Source organism: Dromaius novaehollandiae, chromosome 2 (genome assembly GCF_036370855.1).
Source record: "Dromaius novaehollandiae isolate bDroNov1 chromosome 2, bDroNov1.hap1, whole genome shotgun sequence".
NCBI classification, from domain to species: domain Eukaryota; kingdom Metazoa; phylum Chordata; class Aves; order Casuariiformes; family Dromaiidae; genus Dromaius; species Dromaius novaehollandiae.
The window spans coordinates 49696630-49715814 of NC_088099.1; positions in this window are offsets into that span (position 1 = coordinate 49696630).

The following is a 19185-nucleotide window of genomic DNA, read 5'->3' on the forward strand; positions in this document are numbered from 1 at the left end:
GAAGGAAGAGCCCACAAAAATCCTGGTGAAGAAAAATGAGGGACACAGGAGGGAAGGAGGGACAGAAGATAGGCAGACCCCACCCAGGTGCTGTGGCAGGAAGGATCCTGGTGAAGCAGAGGGAAACGCAGGGGAACGGAGGCGCGCAGAGCCTCCAGCGCATGGGAGACCCTGAGAGAGGAGGGAATGGGAGCCTGTAATCATTGGGCTCCCATACTCACGAAGTAAGCCTCAGCCTCCCTCATTTACTCACTTCTTAAAGGTACCTTTTCTCCTTCTCAGAAGAGGCTGAGAAGCGATGCTGGCACACCAGGACTGTCCAGCTGCAATTCCTTTTCCACTGGAAACTTCAGTTTCCTGGGAGCGTCTCCTGTTTCCCTTTTTCCTCCCTGGCACATAGCCTTTGCGTTTTTAAATATTGATGCCTTCTCATGCCATGAGATTCTCCACCACTTGAATTTCTTTGGCCTTATATGTTGTTTTCTCTTCAGTGCTTGCTTTCAACCTCTCTGGACCCAGGAGGAGGGAGATGGGGGGGAGGCTGATGTAAATTAACCAGCTAGTGTAAATCCGTATAGCTCCACCGACTACAATGAAGCTGCACTGAATTACCGTAGCTGGGAGCCTGCTTTGTAGTGTCTCCCTCTTGTGTGAATTTTATACTGCCTGTTGTAAAAAAAAAAAAAAAAAAAAAAAAAAAGCCACTCCACCAAAACTCCCGTTCTTTCTATTTTGCTCTCCTAAGAGGTGCAGCTGTATGCTAATAGTCTACTTCTCTAGCGGGAAATATAAAGGGCTATAGCGTGCTTTGATAAACCAGGAAGCAGACTCTGACACTAGAGTGCAGGGAGAGAAACATACAGAGCTTTTTTCCCCCTCTTCTCTCCCTCGCATCAATTTCACACTCTTTTAGTTCTGTTGACCTCCACGGAGTCCCTCCTAATTTACAGTGCCATAAACAAAATCGGAATGATGCCTTCTGAAATCTGTGGGATTGTTTTCAGCTTATACTGAAGAATGCACTGTGTTCCAGGGATTTGCAAAGGCATCTCTGTACTTGGTGAGTTTCTTACATTATGCACCTTCTCCCATGCTTCTGCTGCTCTTGCTGCTGTACTTTATTTGGATGCGTAACAGAGATGCAAACAACAATGCGATTGTATGGCCTGCTGTTTTGAAAAAATTGGATTCTGCCATGTATTCTTTTAAATTAGCAGCTGGAAATTGCAGGGTCATGGCTGAAGCAACAGTCGTGCCCTTGAGTGCACCAGTACCCTGAGGGTGGGTTTGGAGTTACTGCTGTGCTGCTTAGTTTCACAGCATGGGTGGACTAGAAGCGCCCCGCTTTGCGCAGTGCCTCAGCGCATGTCCAAGGTGTGCCCTTAATCAGCCCAGCTACATGGGTTGTTCCATCTTATTGCTTAATTAAGACTCGTCAGTAATTTATTTGAGATTAATACCTATTTATATGGAGCTGAAGTTTCATCTATTTGGGGAATGAGTTATTGAACTGCATTAGGTGAAGTAAATCAATAAAATGTTATTGGAAATGAAAATGACTCTCTCTCCCTTGCACTTCAGTCCTTTCACAAAGCTCACAGAAAAAAATCACTTAAAGGAGGCGTTCACACTTACACTCAGCTTCCCATTTTCTAGCTAAACATGATATCTATTAATATTTCTGATCACCTTGCCCTCATTACCTGAATTGTATTGTAAAGTCGAGACCTGAGGGAGTGCTGCTAAGAATAAGAGGTGCTTTTATTCAGCTACAGGATAGTGGCCCTGTTAGGATATGACTCAGAGCTCAGTCTTTCCAGGGGTTACTACAAAACCAAAACCTTGAGACTAGTCTGTTGCTGGAGTGCTTTGTGTCCCCATATATATACACACAGGTAGTAGTTATGAGGAACAGCACATAAGTTGTCAGTAGGTGATATCCAGAATATGCAGCATAATTGCAGGGTTTTGTTAAGCTAATATGACTTGTTTACAAAATGCAAATAGCTTCCACTTAATATCATCTCTTACTCTGTTCCAGGGCTGAGGGGAGATTTTTCCCTGGCCACACAGTGGCCTGTGGTGTCTGCCCTTGACTGGGGCTGTGTGAGCACGACACCTCTTTCATCAGAGGTGCCTGTGAGGAAACTTCCAGGCAGTCTTGAATAACAGAGCGATCCTTTCTGCCTTTGCTTAGGTATCTTCTCTTCCTCTCCTAAGTCTGACCTTCCAGGACAGATCTCACATATGCCCTCTAGCTACAAAGATATATAGCTTTACCTTGGCAGATGGTTGGTTACTTTGCACTCCCAGTTTTCCTGTTCTTCACCCAGCCTTTTATTGATTGAGGATTGCGGAGGCTTTGTCCATTGCTCCATTTCTGTGGAAAAAAAGTGATACTATTCAGTTAACAACTTGATGCAGAGGAGTGCTTCCAAGAAACTGAAACTTTATTTCTTTTGTCGTAATCTTTCTTATCTTTGTAATAGTCTTTCCCATCACGTGACCAGAGTCAGGCTGTGGCAACGTGACAGGGTCTGACATTCATGAACTCAAGCGGCTGCTGTAACAAGTGCTAGGAGAGGGGGAAATGCTGATGTTGAATGAGTGATGGACCTCAGTTCAGAGGTGCTCAGTGAGATGGCAGAGTTCATCTCTAGCTGGGAGCTTCTGTTGATTCAAAAAAAAAAAAGTCCCCTTTAAATAGCTCCAAAGTTTTGGCCAGAGAAGACAGCTTTTTTCTGTTTCTTGTGTGTAATTCAGAAGGGTCTTTCACCTAGACCCTAGAGGAAGGACAACCTACACCTCTACTATCAACTTCTCACCCTGTCCCTCTTCCTCTTGGCTGCTTCTTTTAGCTTTGCTGCTGTTGTCACTGAAAAGTCTCCTGCATGCCTACGCCATAGGGAAGGACTCACACAATTAAGAAACGAGAAATGCTCTCTCTGCAGCAGGTGCTGCTTAAAGCAGGGGTTAGTGTGCTCTTCTGGCCTTGGCTGAACCCAGTTTCAGAGCACCCCCATGCCCCAGCTGTCCTTTTCCACCCTGCTAAACATTATCCCCGCTTCAGATGTGCCAGCATAGCTGTAGGTTGGAGGTGCTCCCTAACCCAATTCTGTCACAGTAATCTGGGTCAGCCTCAACACTTCCAGTAGTACGTTTATTTTTGTAGCTCTCGTCACTTCAACAGTTGGGTTAGGGAGCCCTTTCATGCGCAATTACACTGACAAAATCGAGATGGAAGTGAGCTCCAGAGGGGGGCTGAGTGGAGCAGCGTAGGGGTGCCAGCGGCTGGGACAGCATGATGACCATTCCCTACAGCACCCGGTAAACAAGGCTGGTAAACAAGACAGCCCAGATCAGTTTGGTGTCTTGCGATCATATCTTCTCCTGGTAGCAAGAGTCGGTGAGAGGTGTACAGATTTAGGATTTCATTCCTAAATTGATGATGTGCCTGCAGTATTCCCAAAGGATAGGTTCCTTAGGTAAATTGTTTCCACCTTGGCACAGCGCTTCTTCTCTAGCTGAAGTTAGTGGTTTGGGACTCAGCCTTGCAGTGAGCCTTGTCGGGTGCAGGTATCAAGCTACAAAAGACTCCTTGAAAAAAGGAGCCTTACGTATTCTCGGGTATGCCTTCAAGTTGGCTGAAAACATGCACAGGCATCAAAATAGTGCAGAACTGATGAGCGCAACCTCCATGGAAACAGCACAGCAGCAAGCAGCTTTACTGAGGAGTGTAATCAGTGACGAATGCTGAGATGTTTGATTTAATATCAGATAGGAACAAGCCTGGAGCTGGACTTCCCTGAAGTTTGGTAGAGGAGCAGGGAGGGGCTGTTCAGATCACAGGTTTTGGTCCATCTCTGCTTTTGATATTTAACTGTTGGTAAAAGGCAGCGGTGAGGAGCAGAAAGAAAAGAAGTGATTGTAAATCATCTGGACACTTTGTTTTATTATTACCTAAGTTTGATATTTCCCTAGCTGCTCTTCTTCTAACCCTTCCCTCATCTACTTTCATCCTTCATTTCATTGAGATTATTCTGTATGCTAGAGCTGTTTCTCTACAAAAAAGCAAACTACAAAATCTTGAGACATTTGCCCCTGGAAAAGAAATATGCTGTAAGTAATGTACAGGAGTAAGAGCCTCATGAGGATCTGAGTCCAAGCAAATGTCAGTGTAACTTGGAACTGAATATAATACCTCTGAAAGCAAACCAGCCCTGCCAGTACCAGCCCAAATTACCTCTTCAATAATATTTGAACACTGGAGCAGGCTTGACAATTCAAGGAAACTTCTCCTTTGCCCCGTGAGAAACTGGCATACATGAGAGCATACGCTGCCAGCTCCGCATTGAACTGTTATGACACTGGAGTTACTCACCATTTTATGCACCGTTGGAAGCAACTTTAACATGACTTCCACCTCTTCAGGCTTTTCGACCTCTTTCTTCAGCCTCTTCCTTTATTAAACGTGGATGTTGCACCCACAGTTGCAAACCTGTGTTTTCACTTCCAACTCCACTTTGGAAGTGAAGCACAGGTATGCAACTGTGCGTGCAATATACCTTTATTGAACTATCTGCATGGATACTGATTGTTAGTTTTTCAATTCAACCTTAACTAACTCCATGTAGCGGTAGATACGAAACAGCCAGTGTAAATATATAGATGCTTTGTCCTTGTGGTTTAGATCACATAAACTGTCTTTTACAGCTGAGGTGGGGAGTTAGGAATTGAATGCATTGGAAAGTTTTATTGGCTGCTTGCACCACAGTACAATTCACACTTTGGTTGTCCTGTATAGCCAAGCTTTTACATATTGAAGTGAACAAATTTCCAGAATTATATCAGTATTTAATACACACACACATTTATACCCTATGAGGTGGTCATACATCCATGTGGTAAGCTGTCGAAGCAGGTGCTAAACTGTCCTTAATCTGACTTTCACCTTTGATCACCTCAGTCATTGGGCTTGTTTGCTGAAGAAGCTCTTTGCTTGGGAACAGCTTCTTGGTTGAGAATTCCCCCAGGAGTGCAGACCAGGAAAATCTCAACCCTAATTAGAACAAATTTATCTGTTTGTAAATGAGAACACATATCTGATATTTTATACTGCAGCCAATTTATTTTAACCTTCTTCACATTGACCAACAGCAAAAATTTCCTTTTCAAACACAAAATCCTGCTTCCACTCAAAATTCAGCCAGTCAATCAATCAGTCTGCTGGCTGGTTTTGCTATATATACAATATTCAATGCCCCAACAGTGACAGTCATAAGAAGCAAATATCAATATCTATCATTATTAGTCCTTGAAAGGCTTTCTTTTACTGGAAAGCTGAGAAATCCTCCTTTCCAGAAGAATATAGCAAATGTTTCTAAGCATAGCCAATTGGAAATAGCAAGATTTCAGAACTGTGATGCTGACTGACAGAACCACTGTTTTAGGGGTTTGCTTAGACATTTTAAATGCACCATTTATATTTATTTTCCCTCTTAGGTCTCTGCTAAGACAAATCAGTAGTATAGGTAGAGGGATTAAAAAAGTGTATTTTAATAATGTCTCAGGGTTTATCTCTGTAAATCCTTTGGCATAAAAAAGAGGCAGTGGTGTGGCACAGTAAAAATGCAGGTGTCAGTCATGCCAGGGTGACTAATATAACTCACTTGTGGCCTCATTAATCATGAGTGGAGCAGGCATCCCAAATTCATGTCAATAACAGCTTTATGCCACCCCAGCAAATAAGGAATCCTCTATAGATATCCTCAGGTATAGTGAGAAAAATCTGGCTCCTCGCTGGTGTAAACCAACAAAGCTCCAGTGAGGACTGATGAACGATGCCCATTTTTATTAGTTGAGCATCTGACCCACATTTGCTATTCATTATTACCCTGTTATTTTTGGGGGGTCAGCAGAGTTCGTCTGGCTGTGCTGAACAGCGTGTTTGCCTTGTAATCTCATCGGACTAGGGCTGTCTCCAAACCCTCAGTGGGAACTTTATAATAAATGTATCCTCTTCCGCAGTAGCAGAAAAAGTCAGAGAATATTTTTCCCCCCTAAGTGGAATTATACCATCTTTGGATACAGGTGATCCCTAAATAAGGGACGCACACAAGTAATCCTAACATTTACCACTTGAGTAGCTAGATTGCAAAACGGTGGCAATTAAAAAGGAAAATATTTAGGTAAAGAGGCCTGAACTTCTTTAAAAGGTCTTTGCTTCCCCTTCTTTCAAGTTGTAAATGTGCAACATTATGCTTTCCTATTCATATCTCCACATCTCCATAACAATATAAATTTGGGATAAGGAAAAAACATTCCTGTCAAACTATTCACTCTAACTTCATTTCCAAGCATGTGGTGTTTTCCATCTTGAGTGTGACATTGAGAATGTCGTTTATGTTGTAATATATTTAACTCCAAGAGCTGAGAAACACCAGAGTGCTGGGTGCACTTCCACCAGCAGTTTAAAACAACGTAAGCCCAAGCTGCCTCAGAGAAGGGTAGTCATATCTCCTCTGCTCCTCGGCTCCTCACTGACTGCGTGCATCTGCCCCATCCTTGTGCCAAACTGGTCTGGTTGAAAAGCAATCACTTTTATTTTATTTAATTTTTTTGTGGGAGTAGCTTTCGGGTGGATTAGCTCCACGATCCAGCCGACCTCCCCACCACACGCACTGGCTTTGGCACAAGGGAGACAGCACCGAGGTAAGGTAGGATCCTCCACCTCTTTTGGTGGCTTAAGTTTAGATCAGGTTGACCTGGGAGCTAAACCACATTGCTAGAAGAAAAAAAGGTCTTCTCTTCAACAGAATTTGGTCAATGCTTTGGTTCATGGCTAAAGGCTCTGAGAGAATTGTGCCTCTCAGCCCTTCAAAAGTCCTGCTGACGTGACCACAAGAAAAGGTTGCACTGTCCTGACATCTGGATTGAAAAATACACCAGCAGAAGGAAGACACCTTCATGCCTCATTATTCTGAAGCAAAAGTGGGCAAAAAAAAAAAAAAAAAAAAAAAAAATCCATTTCTTTCCTGAGTCTCCTTTAAGTATATCTATATATATTTCTTTCAAAATTCAAAATTTCATCGAAAACCTGATCAGAGGGCAGTGCTGGTTGGAAATCCTGCAGCCTGTTGCCTGCAACCACTGTGCTATGCTTGGAGAAGAGTGATCTGCGTACTGCCTGCCCGCTAAGCTCCTGGACGCTCAGCCCACTGCCCGGTGCACGACCGTGAACTGCGCTCCAGGTGTCCGCGTGAGGCAGCGCCGAAGCCGCAGGGAAGCCTGTGGGGTTGCATCAGCCTTCTTGGGTCATGCCTGTAACGTCGCCCCACGTGGCGTGTCTGGATGAACCGTGAGCCTCGGATTTCGTGTGTGCAGACATGACCGAAAAGAAGTGTCATTTTAGTTTGCGTGTGCCCACCTAAATCTGAAAATAGAGCCCAACAGAAAAAAAAAAAAAAAGGAAAGAAAAAAAGGAAAATAAGGTTTCTGGTTAGTCTGGCCTTGCACTGAATTTAAAATTGGTGCAATATTCCTAAGCATGGGCAGCAATAGTTAAATTAACAGGGAAGAGAGGAAATAAGGTACTCTCGGACATCCTTGAAAATCGGCTAGGGTATGGTCCCTTCTGGTTTTGTCTTTGGGTCCCTGTGGCTTGCTGGCATGCGAGCAGCCGGGCTCTGCTGGGAGGCTGCGGCGGTGGGGAGGCAGCGCTCGGCGCGCACCGGAGCAGATGCAGCGTGGCCGTGAGTTGTGGATTAGCTGCTCGTCCTGTGCTGGGGCCTGCTGGACCTTCCCCTGCTCCTGAACATGTCACCGACGGGCACCTCTGCAGAAGCAGCCACACTTCATCTGCTTTCTAGGTTATTTTGTTACTGGGCTTGGACAGGGAGACAGGATTTCTGCAAGCTGGATGCTCTGCCTTGAGTCTCATCCCGTAAGGGATTTGGATTGTTAATAAGCCCAATGCTGTGAGCGCTTTGGGGCTGCTGACTCCCTCCTATCCCCACTCTCCCCGCACGAGAGGTTGCTTTGCGGTGGAGACAGGGTTGCCGCTCCTCGCAGACAGAGGCGGCAGGCGTTCCTGATGCCGCGCTGGTGCCGACAGCATGGGGAGAGATGAGGGAAAGAGGATCCGCGCGCGGCCGGCTCCTGCACTGCAGCACATGCGGGGGATTCACACGGAGGCTGACGGCTGGAGCGCAGAGGCAGCCCTCGGCTTGGCCCCCGCCGGCTGTCCGAGGCAGGCTGGACCTCCCCGTGGACAGCCAGCGCGTGGTGGCGAGCACTTCCAAGGCTGAGCACTGCCGCGGCGCTAATTGGCAGCTCTCATCCCTCTGGTCGAAGCAGGTGCTCGTTCCCAGCAATTATTGCCTGGAGGGGAAGGGAAAAAACCTGGAGGCAGGGAATTAGAGTAAGTGCGGATGAGCTGGCAGATGCTGCCGGATCAGTGGCCGTATCATGGCAGGGAAAGCAGCAATGGCGCTCTCAGAGCCACCAGTCACTGCTGTTTTGGGTATGTGCCAGCAAACTGAGCGAGAGGAGAGGAGAAACGGGGGCGGGGGCATGGGCACGCTGAGCTACTTCTAATTACTTCTTACTGGTATTAGACAGAACACTGCCGCTCAGGGGGCTGCCCGCACCCGGGGCGGCAAGCGGGACTTCACGTGCGCACAGCCCCTTTTATCCCCCAACATCTCAAAGGGCGTCCGCAGCCGGCGACAGGCAGAAGCATATTGTGCACAGGCCCAATCCCCGTGCTGCGCCGGCCCCCAGGGCTGCAGCGGCGAGGGGCGGCTGTCTGACACAACTTCCCCCGGGAAGAGGGAGCGCGGGGGCGATGCGGGGTAACCGTGTCCCCTGGAAGCAGGCCAGAGCATTAGCATATCTGAGGTTGGGCTCACGTGTCTCCGCAGGGCTTGAGTTGTTTGCTACAGCCTCCAGAAGGGGAAGTCGCCAGTGCTTTGCTCCTTTTCTCCCTTGCAATCACCCAGATCCAAGTCTTTGGTGGGCCCTGAAGCGGCAGCAAGATCCTCTCCCACAAGAGCTCTGCAAAGCCTAATTTGTGGGTTTTTTACACCAGCAGCAAGGTGCTGTCATGGCAGTGGTCTCAGTCTTTCTGGGCTTCGCTGCCACCACAAAGATATTCATTAGAAGTTCTGTAAAAAAAAAAAAAAAGAAAGAAAGAAAAAAGAAATATTGCCACTGTATAAACATTTTTATGGCTGAACTCACCACTGCCATATACAATGCTGCCATTTGCTTTAGAGGCCTGGGCTTGCATTATTCACACTTTAAAAACTCTTATTGACTTCACTGGGAGCTACGTTTGCATTAGTGGTGCAAGGGCAGGTTGTTAATTATGCAAACTCACCTTGTCTCCTGAGCTCAGCACAAATTCAGATGGACGTGTCCTGAGGAAAACATGCCCTGCATTGCTCTGCAGTAGATTTCAAAATACTACTGTCCGCAGGATGTCACCCTGCAGACACAAGTGACTCCCCCGGGGGAGAACCATGTCTGGGCCAGACACCGCGGAAACACCCTTTTGTGTTTCTGGAAGACACTGGTTCCTCTTGTTTTCTTCTGAGTGATGATCCCAGTTTAAGGAGTCCCTGCTTCTGCCCACACCTGGTCACCTCGTCCTGCTCCTGTGCTTGTCCTTTAGTAGGGCAGCTGTGACTGCTTGCAGCTCCTGCGCTTGTGACCTTATCGATGAACTGATCCAGGCTTAAATAACAAAACCAGGCAAGGGCAGCTTTAAAGTGCAAGAAAATTTACCAGAGATGATGCAGGGATGCAAAAAATCTGAGAGAAGAGGGGTAAAAACTGTTTAACCTGAAATTTGCTGCGACAGAGAGTGCAGTGTTACACCACAGCGGGAATTAAACTGCTCATCGGCGGAGTCCGTGCAGACTGGGAGAACTAGGCATTGTTTCTGTTTCGGATCAAATGCATGTGTAGTTCGGGGGGGCCGGTTTGGCACATACAATAGCGAGGCCTTGATTATAAATTTGAGAGGCCACCTTAATGAGCTGGTTAAGTCTGACATAGTTCAACCAATTGTGGTGGGTTTTGCATAAGTGCTGGCGAGGTGCCCCGGGGATCAGCTCTGGTGGCGCGCTCTGCCTCCCCGTGCGGTGCATCTGCCTGGCCCTGAGCGCCACTGCGTCTGCGTGGGCACAGTCCCCCCGCTTGCTGTAAAGACGCCTGGACTGAGACTTCTCACTTGCCCTATTTGACTTTGTGATTTTAACATCTTCTCCAGTTGGCTGGCTCCGGCTAACAGCTTTGAACAGAGGCGTTAGGAGTATGCAGCCTATTCCTGAAACACAGCAGCTCTAAATCAATGCCAACAGGATATTCCTTCACCTGAGTTGTGGGTTTTTCCTCCTATGATATTTACAACAGTGCCTTCTTGTGCTCCTGTGTCATTAGGGGAACAGCATTTCCACTATAAACACACTGCTTACCCCTTCCCCCACCCACCTTTTAAGTTGATCAAGGTTAAAGCGCAGCAGTCATATTCTCAGTCTGTCAGGAAGTTGCAGACAGAACAATAAAAAAGAAGATTGAAGTTTTAGTGCTATTCTAGACTTTCTGTGTAACTTCAGGATGGTTATTGTAAGGTAGAGATGATCAAATCCAGTAAAAAGGTTGTGTGTAAAAGTTCATTAGTATTCCAAGTGCTGAGTCTATTCAAGTCACACTTCATTTACTTATTTGTTTGCTTTTCTCATCATCTACCTAAAGGGTCTTCTGTTTGCACAAATGTTAGGGGAATGGCTCGGTATAAAGGCCCCTGCTCACCTGCAAGCACGAGTATTTGGGAAGCGACACGAAGCACATGTTCTCCCTTGTTTGCTAGCTGCTGCTCTACCCCCATTACTGCTGTTACTGCCACGGCTACAGAGGGTTTCAGTGAGGGTATATTCACTGCATGGTGGCCTGAGTCAGAGCCACCCGCAGCTGCTGAGGTAGGTGATGCTCTGAATCAGGGTCTGTAATGCATTATACAACCATATAGGAACCAGGGTCTGCTATGAAGAGCTCCCAGGTGAGACCTTTACTGCTTATACAGGTTCCAGCATCTAACTGGGGAAGAGATTTGGTATCATATGGTGGGAAAAATATTCTATAAGGGAGGAAGAGCATTTACAAGCAATCACAGATACAAGGATTAAATTCAAACTGATGAGCCACAATCAAGAAAAAAAACCCTAAAAATCAGCAATTAATATAAGCAGTTCTAGGGTTAAAGTGGAATATTGTACACTGCTCACTCCAAGAGTCTTGGGGGAGACGAGATGAATGGTATATTGAGGGAGAAGGCTGGCGGATGGGAGGACACTCAAAAGGTCATTGGAGAGTTTCCAATGGGATACAAATATTTTTCACTTGTGGACTAAAGATTCACATGGATACTGGAGGATGCTTACTGGTTTTTATCTCCGTTTCTGGTGGCAAACCTCTTCTGCAAAAAACCCAAAATATTTGTCCTCCTTCTTTCACACAGGTTCTGCAAAGAGACCAAGTTTAGATATGGAGTCAGGACAGATTTTTTCCTATTTTTATTCCCTGCCATCTCTCCTATTCACTGCACTTGTCTGTCCAGGTTGGGACCAAGATGCATTTCATAAGATGCACATCTCACTCCCTGTCGGGTGTGAGACAGACGTTTCCATGCTTGTGTTCAGCGCTGCCAGAGCACTAGTACTTTCTTCTAGGAGTGCTAAATTCTTTCCCAAACTATTTAAAATGAACGACCAAACAATTTCTTTTTCCTAAGCACCTGCTGTATTACATAGGCCCAGCGGCAACTTTTTAATGACAAATATTTCCTAAGGACTCTGAGCACGCTTGGACACAGCAATTGCATGCGGAAGCCACATTATGCATACGTCGGACCAAGCATAACAGCACCTGCTGCTGCTCCCGCTGCTACTAAAGAGAGAGCAACTAATCTCTTTAATTATTGGAGAAGAATTAAGGCTTTGATTCGTCTTATTGCAGAAACATAGGTAATTCCCTCCCACAGGTTGGGGAGGAGATGCTTTTTGCCTTCCTGTTCTGCTGCAAGGGGGACTTAAACCGTCGGTGGGTGGCCCCTGCCGACAGCACCCAAAAGAAGGACAAGGTTGTACAGACACCCACCCCTGCATCATCTGTATAGGAGCTGGCGTGTATTGGTTTTATCCTACACTGGCAGTGTTAGGTGCAAGGCACGGTTTGCTGCCGTGGAGTGCGGGTGCAAGTGATTCCCTCCTGGCCCATGGGCAGCAGTGCTGGGCATGCTGAAGGCAAGGGTTAGGCTCTCCCTAGGAGCAAGGCAGAGGCAAACGGCAGCGGGGTTGTCTGGGCGCTGCCGGGGCCCACTTGCGTGCAGACGTACAGCACCTTTCCGGCATGCCGGGGGAAACAGCGGGACAGGCAGCACATCAGCTGTCTCCAGTGAAAAGAAGGGCTTTTAATCAAGCAAGCGCATCTGCTTCTTTAGCCGGGGAGGAAAAGGCTGTGAGTCGTGAGTGAAAAATAGCAATGGGAAGATCATCCCGATGAGGATTTTGTAGCATGTTATTAGGAGGACATTGCCAGCGGCATGCTCTGAAGTCACCCTCTAAGGGGCAGAGGGAGTCAGAGAAGCTCCTGCGTGGGCTAGGGAGGTTCTGTTGCCAGCTTCTTCTCCCAAACCCCACCAACGTTTGGTGAGCCTCCTTTTCTACACCCCCCTCCCAGCCCCTTTTTCTTCCCTTCCAGATCCTTGCCTCCTAGTCAATGTTAAAGCAAGAGGAGTGCAGTCATGGAAAAGGGGGAAAAAAAGCTCCTTTCCATCCCTTCAGCTCCCTGCTGCCCTCACCTCCCTCGCTGCCTTCCCACAAAGACGCCGTAAGTATTCCTCTGCACCACGAGAAGGACGCGCCCGAGGCTCTAGGATGGAAAGGGTTAAACTCAAACGAGCACTAGCTCCAACATAGTTAATCCATATAAAGCTCATGGATTTCTCTGCAGTGATCTTTGTGGTTGTCATTTGCATTTTTTTCCTTTTGTGAAATCTTTTCTTCTTTCCTTTTACACTCGTATGCATGCAGAAATTAGCATATTGTAGCGAGAGTGGGAGATGTAAGAAGCCGACCCCCTGCTGTTCAGCGGATTGTGCAATCTGCAGGCGGCATCAATTTTTCAGCAGTTTTCTCATTTCTCATTACAGTCAGGGCACCGCACAGCTCCCGATTCAACACAATCCCTAGTGGTCCTACAGACAAGCATATGGGCTGTCGAATATCTGTACTGATACTTTCACAGCATTAATATCCTTGTTTATGCTTCCACCGTAATTAATCCGGGTATTAATATAGTTTGAGCTTAGCTTTACTAATTATGTATGGGATAGCAGAATAATTATGTCAGCACACTCTGACGCTGATACTTGACAGCAGTTTACTAACCTTTGGAGAGGCACATTAACACTTTGGCCGATCCTGCCTTGGAAACAAGAAGGGTGAGGACATGAGGAGGAGGGTGGATATGGCGAATTGATGTCTAATAACTATAAATAGTATTTTTAAAATAAGGAAATTTCACAAGCACAATAAAGTTGTCCTCGGGTATCAAACTCTGCAGTTGTCATAGTGATGTGTGCGTTTATTAAGAGGGCGTTGTTCACTCTGGCATCTAATCTTTTAATGAGGATGGCTCATTATGGGCCCGACAAGCGTCTGTTTCCCCCGCTGACCACCACCTCTGCTTCTCTGGTGCTTGGGGCCGAGGGCAACTTTTCCTTGCTCCTTTCCTGTCCTCCATCCCACCCACCCCAAATCAACTCGGCCAGCTCCCTATGCAGTGTACCCCTTTGCAGGGCTAATGAATGGCCAGGGCTGAGGAAGTCCTTTTCTGATTTTGCCTGTTCTTGTGCATGTCTGTGATTTTAATGGATACGAAAAATTGTACTCTGGCCACTTTAGTCCCTTTGGCTCTCCCTGGCCCTCGTGTTCATTAACATTGCAGACTGGGGAGTTTAAAACGAGCCATTGGTTTGCTTTTATTTCTGCACCTGTTTCTGCTGCCTGACCATTCCCAGCAAATATCCTTCACAGGGTCAATGATACCCTTTTGCATCAGGCACATGGCTTAATGGAACTTCCTTTTCTTATCATTAGCCACTTTGCATTTTTATAGAACGCTATTAACTGGGACCCAGACTCGCTTTTAATTCTCCTCCGAGATTTGTACACACTGGCTGTTTCCCTCCCCCAGCTCTGCAAACAATCCAATTATCACAGTTTGTCACCCAGGCACTGGTGACCCACACACCACCTGCTCCACTCACGGGCCCCATCCTTCACAACGGGAGTGAGACACAAGAGTCAGAGTTTCATGAGGCAGTGCTTGCCTTGGCAGGACCCTTTAAATGACTTTTAACATTATACTTTTTTTTTTCTGGCTAAAGCAAAACCAGAACCTGAAATCAGCTGTGAAATTGCATTGTTTGAAGGTCTGCGATTTGAAAATGGCTTAAAAGATTTTCATCCTTCCCCCTCCCACTCTTTCTTTTTTTTTTTAAGAAATAGATTTATGTCTACATAGGCAACCTGTGTATTGCTCCAACCAAGTTATGATTAAAATGACCCTGACAATATAAGGATGTGATCAACTGGAAACTGGGAAAAGTGGAAGTTAAAGGGAGAACTGTTGTTAGCCTCCTATATAGGTATGCACGTAAGCATAAGAGCAAAATCAAGGACATGATTAAATGTCATCATCTTCAATTAGATTTACTGCTGCTTATGCATTTTCCTGAACTTGGTCCCAAATCTTGTCCGAAGACATCAGTAGAAGTACTCCCCATGTCTTCAGTTAATTTTGGAGCAGCCCCTTTGAGCTGTGCCATAAACCCCCCAGATCAGAATTGCCTTAGCTCAGCCCTCGCTGCACAATTTCTGTCCTTTCCCCTGCAGCTTCTGGCTCTCAGTGAAGGCAGGACCTTCCCTACAGTGTAGCTTGTGGCATCTGGGTCTGCTGATCCTTAGCAAGGTGGTGTGAAGATGCTGGGTCACCTGTGAGATGGTCATGGCTTTCCACTCTCTGGCATGCAGCAGTGGTTGGGTGGCCCCAAATGACTGCACAGTTTTAAGGAGAATACTTAACTCTGCAGTAGTAGTCATGAATGCTTACCTTTCCCCACAGCAGCATGCATTGCATTCTTCTGACATGTTTATTTGAGGCTAGGTTCCCATTACAAGCTTAGGCACCACAAAGTTAAATGTTTGCCATGCAGAGCAGAGTCTAACACCTTCTATTAGGCACCCAGGCTCTTTAGAAAGTGGACAGGGAAGAGTCAGGGACCTCAAAAGGGGATCCAGAGCCAAGAGCAAACTCTAGAGGGGGGCAGCTAAAGCAGCCAAAAGACAGTGCAGGTTGAGGGGAGTGCTTGAGATTTTAATTAGAGACAAGAGAGTCATGTTATCTCTTTGGCCCCCAAACCTTGAATTCCTGTTTTTGCCCAGCAGCATGGTTTCGGTAGGGTAGGTAAAGATAATCCACAGTTGACTGACTCTGTCAGCCTTGTGGGAGCCAAGAAAAGTGAGCTTGGACTTCCTCAAGCAGAGGTAGGTACTGAGTCAAGCTTTCACATTGCTAGGAACATATGTCATCATTGTAACATGTGGGCAATGCTGCCTCGCTGGATGAAGTTAAAAAAAAAAGGTGACTTGGAGAGACAAATGCCCCGTTTCTGGATTGCAATAGCATTCAGGAAAAAGAAAGTGCCAAGTTACAGTTAGGCTGGAAGCAGACATGGACTCCATCTTCCTCTAAGAACTTGTGGACCAGTTCCTGTGGGGAGCAGTGGCTAATATAAAAAAGCAGCAGGAATGGTGAGCCCAGTGCCAGAGGTGCGCACTCTGCCTCGTGACTGGCATGGTGCTGGGCCGCAGCCAAGGCCAGGGACGGTGAATCCAGGACTTGGATAATCCACCTACAGACAGCAGAGGGTTAGCTATGATTTGCCCAAGAGTAACTTTGGGCAAACTGCCCAAGGTCACTAGTCCTTTTGCCCAGAGTTCTCCTCTAAGTTCTCCTCTAAGCTTTAACCAGAGAGCTCCTATTTTAGAGACTTCCATATTTTTACAATACCCCCACCAGTCCATAGGAGAAATCCTCCTGTCCCAAAGCAATAACCTTTAAAGAAGATCTTCATGTTTGTGTTTTTGGACTTAAGTGGGAATCTAGATAGACCATGGAATTGTACAAATCTTTGGGCTCCTCACCAAATCCTAAACCCATCCTGTATCCAGATCTTCAGATCCAGATTTTTTGAGAGTTATGGGGTGTTTAAATTCAGGACATTCCCCTCTGTTCTGTATCTTTTGAAGGCTGAGAGAGTCAGTAGCAAGTAGCAAAATGAGAGAAATGTTTTAAATATGTGTGACTAGTAAATGGATTGACATTTTGTCTTGTATTTCAAAAAGCTTTTTCTACTGGGAAATTAGTCTCTACTCATATTGTGGTGATAATCCGCTTATAGTCCAGTTCATCAATATCTTAAGTACCAACATGCTTTTCCCTTACAACAAAGTAACTTTGTCATTTACATGCTGGTTGTCAACATCTCAAGTAAATTGCCTAGCAGAATATGGGTGAGTTTGAGCTAGCTTTAATAACATGGACTAAGTAGTACTATCGGTAATTATATTTTCCAGTTACCAGGAGCTTGTTAGACACCTCAGGGTATAACTGCGTCGCTCTCAAGACCTTGCAGATTGACATTGCATGCAGTATGGAAAGGGAATGAGCGGCATGGAGGAACATAGGCATTAGCGTGGGAATGTGGTTGCTCGGCAAAGGTTCATTGGCAGTACGAAGAGGTAACAAATTGGCAGGGTAAATAACAAGCATCTTCTGCTTGGCTCATTCTTAATAAGCCACATCAGTCAGTAAACTTGGTCCTTTTGGATTCCTGAAATAGCTGAACAGGTCCTCAGCTATGCATGTTGATAACTCACTGAGCACAGAAACCACTCATGGAGCTCACAGACATAGGCTGCAGAAGCAGCCTTACGTGCAAATGGATTTAGTAAACATTTAGATAGAAATGGGGAGGATGGATCTACTGCTAACTAAAATATATGACCTGAGAACCAGAAAGTGTTTCAACTGCTGATCACCAGAAGCTAAGAGGGTATATCAGGGCAAGATCTCTCTATACACTCCCTATTTCTGTTTTTCTTTCTAAGCATTTGCGCCTGGCCACTGTCAGAGAGAAGATACTGGGCTAGATGTGTCTTTAGTTTGATCCAATATGACCTTTCTTAGGCCATTTTTTGCTGTACTATTGCATGTCTGCTGGTGCTCCTGGCTTTGCTGATAGCACATGTGCTGCCTCCCATGTTCCCTGGGCTGCAGGTAGCATCACAAACTCCTGGGCAAAGATCAAGGCCTTTGCTCTCGATCTCTGTGAGTCACGATGAAGAAAATTCATTTCAGCCCCCACAGGGGCAGAATTGCTAATGCACAATGTTACTCTGGGGTGTTGAAAAGGGAATCCTAGCAAACTGATGTGGGTATAAGTTTGTTTTCCATCACTGCCCTGGGTTATTACAAAGGAGACACAGGGGAAAAGAAACATAAATGGAGCATGGGATTTTTTTTAGTGCATGAGAATTGAAGCTATTGCACTTGCAGTATAGTTTAATTCAATGCAGTTTTAGATGCTGCACATGTATTAACCATACATGAACATCTGACAGCAGTTACGTTTAATGGTACGGTTGGATATCAGATTCCTATCTCCTCCCTCAGTTTATAAAAGGACCTTTTCAATTTTAAGCTCCCAAATTAACAAAGCAATTATTCATATGTGTTTTTTTAAGCATGTGCTTTAATCCAGGCCCAGTCCTTCTAAGCATATGCTCAAGCTAAGCAAGTAGGGGACAATTTTGCTCAATTGGGCCTGAGTGAATTTTCCAAGCACAGTTAGAAATTAAACAGCTGGTGTTATTTTAATATTTCCAAGACTGTAACTTCTTTGTAAGGAATCCAGATGCTGATAAAATGCTTGGTTAATGAAGTCAGTTGGAAGAGGATAATTCCAAGTTTGTGGCAGCTTCTGAGTTTTGCCATTTGTTTTCATTCTTCATGTCCAATGCTTTGAGGGTGGTGGAAGGGGACATGCCCAGCCAGGGCTCAGAGCGATAGCTGGGTTACTGCCTCCTGGCCAGAACTGGGGACAACCCTGGGTTTTCCTTCCCGGTGGTGTAGCTGAAGGTAAGCGGAGCTGCTCTACACCTAATTTAGGCAATACAGGGTTTGCCCTCTTCTTATGTACACTGAATAGGTGAGCTCACCCTTACCAGTACACAACAATTTTTGTCGCACACCAGCAGTTAATCTAGTCTGTGACAGCACCCAGTATTTTCTCTCTCACAAAACTTTTCTAGTGGAAGGTAATGTGCCTCAAAGCTTTTTGGCTTCAGCAAAGTAGACTAAGTCACCAAAAATGCCCCTTCAGCTGTTTCTGTTCGTAGCGTCTGCCTCCTTTCCCGTGGATGCCAGTAAGGTTAGCTGCTGCTCAGCACCAGTTAGGCCTAGCATCTGTGTGACACAGAAAGTTTTCCTTGACAAGGTCCTTTCTCTGCACAGCCCCAAATGTGCCAGGGATGAGCTGAGTGATCAGGTATTTCACTGCAAATAAAGGTGGTCAGGACAGAAGGAGCAGGTCTCAGATGAACTGCATGTAAAAGGAGATCCACATTCTGCTAGTTGCGTGATTATATGCTGGGACATGTTTTTTTAATGGAGACTGAAAACAGACATTTTGACAGGACCGAATTTTGCTCAGGGCTATCTGTGTGCTGCTCCCACTGAAGCTTCTTGGCCAAATTCAGTTCTTGTTTGAGAAGACACAACTCTACTGAGGCATGATGGAGTCGAGTTTGATACCGTGGTACAGCTGAAGGAAAATATTCCACACTGTCTCCTGTCACGGCAGTTTGAGGAGCCCTGTGAAAACTTAGTTATGAAATGGTATTGCTGCCCTGTGCTTGTTTTGCTGGCAAGCATGCAGATTTAAAGAGCAATTTTTTAATTCTCCAATAGATCTCTAATTCCAGCTCTCTTCTTTAAGCTTGTCTTGTCAAACACATACGTTGTGAATATCCCTTATTGGTACTTTACTTGTTCTAA